Raw genomic sequence first — 7,440 nt, forward strand, 5'->3', positions numbered from 1 at the left:
CCCCACTCCTTTAGCCACTTCTGAGCATACTATGTGGGACCTAGAATGGCAACAAAACCTTCACTTTCCACAGCATCCGTAAACATTCCGATCTCTTCATTGGCCCAGGCTGGGCCTCACTACTGTTCCATTAAAATCCCTCAGAAACGCCTCTCAGATCGTCATATCCTGGCAGATCTCACACGAAAACCTGATATGGTGGTGCTTCGCCTTCAGGCCAGACATGGCTTGTTCAATTGACAAGGAAAATGGGCGGGTCCATGAGATTTATGTGGAGCGCGAAATTCAACTTCCCAACTACCACCTGCAATAGATGCAAGGTCACATTCCTAGACCCCAGGCATACCTTCAAAACGTGCGAAAAAGCATTAACTTTCTCCAGGGGGAGCCTAGATACACCTGCCACCGAGTCAAACTCAATCCCCAGAAAACCGATATGTGTACCTGGCCCAGAGGTCTTACCCTGCCCCAGGGGTACTCCTAAGATCCCAATCAGTTCCTGAAAGGACAGTAAAGCCCCTGCCCACTCCACCGTACCTTTGGGCCCAAAAATAGGACGTCATCTAAGTAGTGCAACATCCACTGGTGCCTCGACCTCTTTCTGAACACCCATTCAAGGAAAGTGCTGAATTTCTCAAAATATGGACAGGAGATCGAGCAGCCCATGGGCATGCAGTTGTCAAAATAAAATGAGCCCTCAAACTGGAAACCCAGTAGATGGGAATTATCAGGTTGCGCAAGAAACAACTGGAATACAGATTCTATTACTAACTTTGCTCGCAGCATCTCAGGCCCAAGCTCCTGAAGCAGCCTGATCGCTTGATCAAGAGAAGCGTACTAGACTGAGCATAAGGCCCCATCAATAGCTTCATTCATCGACTGACCCTTAGGTGCTGATAAGTTGTGTATCAACCGGTACTCCAACTTTTTTTTGGGACTACCCGCAGAGGGGAGCAGACACAATTCTTAAACTCGACGGATTCAAATGGACCCGCCACGCTCCCCAGGTTCCTTTCCTTGAGGAACTTAGCATTGACAATGCTATGATTGGACCTGAGTGACTTTCGATTTTTGTAATATGGGACAAGTACACACCCCGCTGCTGGGATCCTAAAACCCTCTTTTAAACCTTTGAAAAGAGCCTGTGCTGGCGTGGGGTTATTATAGACACTGAACCATGACACCGTTGCCTGCCATATAACTGGGGAGGGGGTGATCACTCCTGCGTTTTGGTGCCTCTGCCCATAGCATTTTTTAAACACTTCTCCTCTGGGTGTGATGGCAGACCAGCAAAAGTAACAGGAATGCTTGAATTAGAATGTACCAGGGGGTCTGGTAAAGGATATTTTATTGAAATCCCATCATGACCCTTTCCCCTGCCCCTCCCGGGTTGCCACTGGTCCCTTTGACTGCCCAAAAGGGCTGACTAGGGGAAGCGTCAAGCCGTTGAGGCTTCATAAAGCATAGCTATGTGTTCACATCAATCTGATCCCAAGCCAGCGTTGGCCTAGTGGCCTTAATCCTTCTAAACTCTTTCTCGTAGTTCCTCCCGGCCGCACCACCAAACTCATAATGCACGCACACTATTCTATTTTGGTAGAATGGGAGCACTCCTTGCACTGCTTGCCCTCCTCCCTGTTGGGCCTATCCACAATCTATTTGCAAATATCAACATAACTGCCTTTTCAAATGTTTTCTTTTACATCCAGTGGCATGTGCCTGCCCATCTGGTCATTCCAAGAATGCACAATGCTCAGCAATGATGCCTCTGTACCTGTTATAACTGTTTCCTGAGGAGTGAGCTTAGCCCCCGCCGGCACCATGGGGGGAAAACAGCTAGCGAGCGAAGTACAAGAACTTGCAGTCAGTCCCCTGCACCACTGGATTAAGGTGTAATGCCCCACAGGCCCCCGCCATGGGTGTGCAGCCCATCTGTGCCTTTTCCCTGTGAACCATCCAAGTGAGCCACTAGCATCCTGGCCCTCTCAACATTATCACCCTCAGCTACTCCCACCAGTGCGCCACCCATTAAAGGAGCAGACAACATTCCAACCTTGGAAAGCCAAGGCAAAGCACTGGCTAAATAAGCAACCAAATGAGGCTAACGCCCCCCACTGGTGTAACCCCATTTGCCATGCAACAGTTTCTGTTTTGGACAATGCTATCACTCGCCATGGCACCATCACAGCAGAAATACCACCCTGTGCGACCAAATTGCGGAGCGCCTGTGGGGGCACACCAGTATTTGTACTATCTTCCCTACGAGATCCCTGACTTTTACCCGTTTCTTAACTGGGTGCAACATTGTCCAGGGGAGAGGATGTAGCCTAACAGCTAGGGCGGTCGACCTCAAATCTGGTAAACCGGGTTTCAGTCTCGGCAACAATGTTCAACATCCTGTGATTCTGGGCAAATCACTTCATCTCCCCGTGCCTAACAAAAATGTCCTTATGTAACGCAACTGATGCTCATGTAATTCTCTCTGATACCCTATACCTTCAGGTCAAATTCACGCTATATAAAACTCTGAGAGAAAACAAAAATGCAATCTCTTTGGCCTCGCTGCCGGTGCCAACAGGGCCAAAATCTCATCCATTGCATCCATCCTATGCATTAAAGCCTCCATATCAACCTCTGCCCGTGCGCCCTCGGATCCCTTCTTCTTGCTACTTCGCGTTCTTCTACAGGACCTAGATTACAGACCGCACCACATACCTGTGCCCACCAGGACACTGGCCGTCAAGGCTGGATGCAAAACTGTAAGCTACCGATGCCCAGGACTCCAGAAAAACCTGAGCTGCACACAGTCCTCTACTGCAGCCTGTGACTCAGCCCACTCAATATCACAATAATGCATTACAAATAACCCACCTATGGGAACTCACCCAAGCCTAAAGCCTTCAAAACAGACAACAAATCCACTTCTGATGGAGTCAAACACACGCACAGCCGCCACAAACCCCAAAATTGCAACCACCGAACCTCAAATCCCAGCAAGCTGAGCACAGAAAAAAGGCCCTCAAATGTGTTGTTCGACCGTTCTGAAACTGTTTGATCTATTGTGACATACAACATATTCCTGCAACATCAGCATCATACACCTGCTGATAGTGAATATCTGTCTGTGGTAAGTGACCCATCACTTTTAGCGTGCTAACGATCCTGTGTTATGTTTGGGTGTAATCTGTTGTCCTAGGTATAACTGACGGGGCCGTCGTGATGTGTTTCCTTGAGCGTTGCCATGCCAACCTTGTCTGTAGGCATTCCCAATAAACCCCTGGTGGGGGGGATACCCTTTCCAGTTAAAACTTTCTAACATTTCTAACCATTGGAGCAAACCATTGGGAGGGAGGAACTAGGGAGGAGCGGGGGTTTTCCAACTGTGTCGTGGTGGGGTTTCACTTATCCCTGGATGCATACTTCGGTAATGCGTGGGAAACCGGTAGCGTGCACTGGGTGGCGGGGGCCAAAGGCTCAAGTCAGTGTGGTAGTCGGCTGACTTGGTTGCGATGTCCCTGAGGTGCAGGGGGTCGGAGCGGCCGGTCGGGGCTGGGACTGTGAGGCCGCCGGTGTCTCCTGTGGGTTCGTTGCCTGTGTGAATTTGTGCATTAATTGTGCCCTCTCTAGGAAGATAAAGTGTTAGTGGTGCCCCTTCAATTCTTCCTCCCGGAGTGTCTCTTCCTCGGCTTTCCCCCATTTTTTCATGGCACCTATCCAGGCTGCTTCCGGAGGCCCTGTAGGGGCCCTCCAGTGCATGGCTATCCCCCTTTTTGCCAAGCGGATGGCCAGGGACATAAAACGATATTGTACTTTCTCGGTTTTCCGCCTGCGGAAATTCCCGAGCGCACATGCCTCCCATGTGGACATGGTCGTGATGGTGGTGACTGCCGTGAGTGTCTGATGAACCCTATCCCAAAAACCACAGAGTGTGGGGGAGTCCCAGAACATGTGTTTGAAGTCTGCTGCTGGGGCTTGACAGCGGGGGCATGCGAAGTGTGTATCTAGGAAAAATTGGTGCAAGCGGTGCGGTGTGAGATAGGCCCTATGGAGGAAATTAAACTGTATGTTTCGGAATCGCGCATTTCTGGAGACTTTTTTGGGATATTCCAGAGATGTGTTCCATTCTTTGTCATGAACTACCCTACCTATGTCTGTTTCCCACTTTTGGCGTAAGGGCTGAAGGGATGGGAGGATCAGTGCACGTACTGCCGTGTAAAGCCAGGTGACCAAATGACGCCCCACTCCCATGTGCAATATCGTGTGGATCACTGGGTGTGTTGGGGGTTCCCCTGTGGTAGGATTCCAGTACCTACGACTGCTATCTAGCATCTGTCTGTGAATTAGAAATTGCCCGGGTGGGAGATCATACTGCTCCATCATCTGGTCGTATGTCTTCAACTATCCCTCTTCGAAGAATGATTCTACCTCTGTAACTGCCAGATCTGTCCATACCTGGAGCGCCCCCGGTGTGTAGTACGTGTCCTCTCGTAGAAAACCCACCAGTGGTAGCAGGGATGAGTATGGTGGCCGTGTTTTAGACACGGTGTATTCGCATCATACAGGTGCGGGCTATGGACATCTGTAATGGCCGTGCGTGTATGGGTTTAGTACCCGGCAGCTGCATTCTATGAATTGCTTGTTGTGGCATGGGACCCTCCGCGGTGATAGTTTCCCCTGTGTGTCACCCCGCTGTCCAATACGACAGCCATTGGAGCTGTGCCGCTAAGAAGTACGCTTCAAAGGCCGGCGCTCCCAAGCCTCCCTCTGTTGTGGGTAGGTATAACGTTGACACCGCGACCCGTCGCCGTCCACCGACCCATATAAGCTCCATGAGGAGACTGTCTAGCTCCTTAAAGAACGGTCTCGGTGGAACCACTGGGAGGTTAGTGAAATGGTACAATTACCTGGGGACCATTATCATTTTTGCCAGGGCCACTCTGCCTATGGGTGCCAGCGGTAACGTTTTCCAAAATCCTACTGCCGATCTGAGACCTGCCAGGGTTTTACGATGGTTTTCCTCATACAGATCCTCTGGGGTGTGGTACAGTCGCACTCCCAGATACTGGGGGGCCTCCGCGTTCCACACGAGAGACTGGGCACCAATCCTGGCCTCGAATGGGGCCATGTGGGGGCTCAGTGGATAGAGCGAGGATTTCTCCCAATTCACCTTGAGGCCCGAGAGGTCCGCGAAGTCCTCCAGTGTTCTCCAGATGGCCGTCAGGTCGCTGGTGGCGTCCCGGACATATATTAAGAGGTCGTCCGCATACAAGGACACACAGTGCGTTGTGCCTGCTAAGGGAATTCCCCAGTCATCTCCCTCCCGTCGCAGGCAGATTGCCAGGGGCTCGACCGCAAGGGCGAATAGGAGGTGTGACAGTGGGCACCCCTGCCTGGTTCCTCTCTCCACCGCGAACTCCGGGCAAATGTAGTTGCCCATCTGGACTCGGGAGGTGAGTCTCGTATACAGGAGCCTTGTGTACGCTGACAGGCCTGGGCCAATATTGTTCCGTCGGAGGACCTCGAATAAATACGACCATAATAGGGTGTCAAATGCCTTTTCGAGATCTAAGATTAGGCATGCCGCGTTGGGGAATCGCCCCCCTGTCGTGTCCTGAATATGAAATAGTCTGCGTATGTTTTGCGATGCGTTGCGGTTTGGAATGAACCCACATTGGTCTGGATGCACCAACGGAGTCAGGATTTGGGCGTATCTCTCTGCCAGTATTTTACCTAATATTTTGCAGTCCGTGTTGAGTGACGTGATCGGTCTGTAGGAAGACGGGAGTGTAGGGCCTCTGTGTCGTTTCAGAAAGGTAACTATAATAGAGTTCCTAAGGGAACCTGGTAATTCCCCTTTCAAGAGTGCTTCATTAAACATGATAACCATTCGTGGAACCAAATGGGACGAAAAGGTGCTATAATATTCAAGTGGGAAGCCATCCATCCCTGGGGCCTTGTTCCTAGCCAATGCTCTTATCGCCTGTTTGACCTCTTCAGGCCGTATCTTTTTCTCTAGCACTTTCTTATCCTCTTGCGGGACCTGAGGGAGTGTCAGTGTATGGAAAAATATGGCTATTGCTTGGGGGCCTCCCTGACTCGGGGTCTGTTAAATGTTGGAGTAGTATGTGTGGATGACTTGCATTATTGCAGGTTGGGAGGTTTGGAGCCGTCCTGTCTGATCCCTGACTTCTGTAACTGGTTTCAAATCGAGGTCCTGTCTAGCAAGCCAGGCCAGAAGTGTCCCTCTCCTGTTGCCCTCCCGATGTACCTTGTCCGCGTATACTCTGAAATTATATTTTCGGAGGTCCCTTAGTGTTTCTGCATACCTCGTTTTGGCTTTGGCCACTCGTTCCGGGGCGGCCTCGCCATGGTCCTCCTTTTTCAGGAGGGTTGCGAGGGTGCGTTCCGTGTCTGGCAGCGCCCTCTCTAGAATTTTACGCACGCCCACTACTTGCTGTATACATTGACCCCTTGCCACCACTTTGTGTGTATCCCACTCCAAGAGCCTAGATGATGCCGTTCCCACGTTGAGTGTGAAGTGTTCCTGTAGGTGTTCCCCGTGGTTGTGTGTGAAGGCCTGATCCGTGAGACATTCCCGGGGTAGCTTCCATGTGGGAACTGGGGGGTGAGGCGGTTTCCACCAAAGGGTCAGCGATTGGGCATCGTGATCCGAGAGCACCCTCCCCAAATAATCTGTGTGTTGTACCTTAGAGTGTAAGGCTGTCGAGCATAAAAATCTATCTAGGCGCACTCGTAGATCATGGGGAATGGAATGAAATGAATACAGTTTTGCGGTGGGGTGTTGTGCCCTCCATGCATCTAGCAATGCCCATTGTCTCACCCATACGTTGAAGAGTTCCGTTTGTTTATAAAGTGGTGAGTGTGCCGGTGGGGGACGGGAACAGTCCAGGTCTGTGTCTAAGACACAGTTGTAATGCCAGACCCCCTTTCTGTGCCCCCTTACCTCTACAGGCCTTGTGAACCCACTGGAGCCGCCACCAAGGGCACAGTACCATGAATGCAGCTCTGGTGAGAAAACTCTCAAACCTGTGCAGCTCCCAGAGGCAACTGCTGGGGGCTGTGGCTGCTGAAATCGTAGCATAGAGCGCTGGATTCCTGCAAATAAAACAAACCGAAAGAAAACACAATGCAGGGAGTAGCGAGGAGCGGGGCCATTCCTGGTGTCCTTCGTGGCAGCAACCAGGAAAAGAGACCTGCTCTCTGCCTCAAGGTGCCTTTTAAGAAGCGGGGTAGAGAGTTGCTGGGAATTACCCCCGTTGCTCCCAGACATCCACCAAAAGGTCGCAGTGGCTAACGCCATGATTTGGTTTGGGCCCCGCCTCTCTGGTATATGCATGACTCCCCGAGTTGGGGCAGCCTCTGCCATTGGAAGAGGGTTTGGAGAAGAAGATGGAGTTGTCTTTTTTTGTTAGATGAGAT

The sequence above is a fragment of the Lissotriton helveticus genome, chromosome 4_1 (genome assembly GCF_964261635.1).
Source record: "Lissotriton helveticus chromosome 4_1, aLisHel1.1, whole genome shotgun sequence".
NCBI lineage: Eukaryota > Metazoa > Chordata > Amphibia > Caudata > Salamandridae > Lissotriton > Lissotriton helveticus.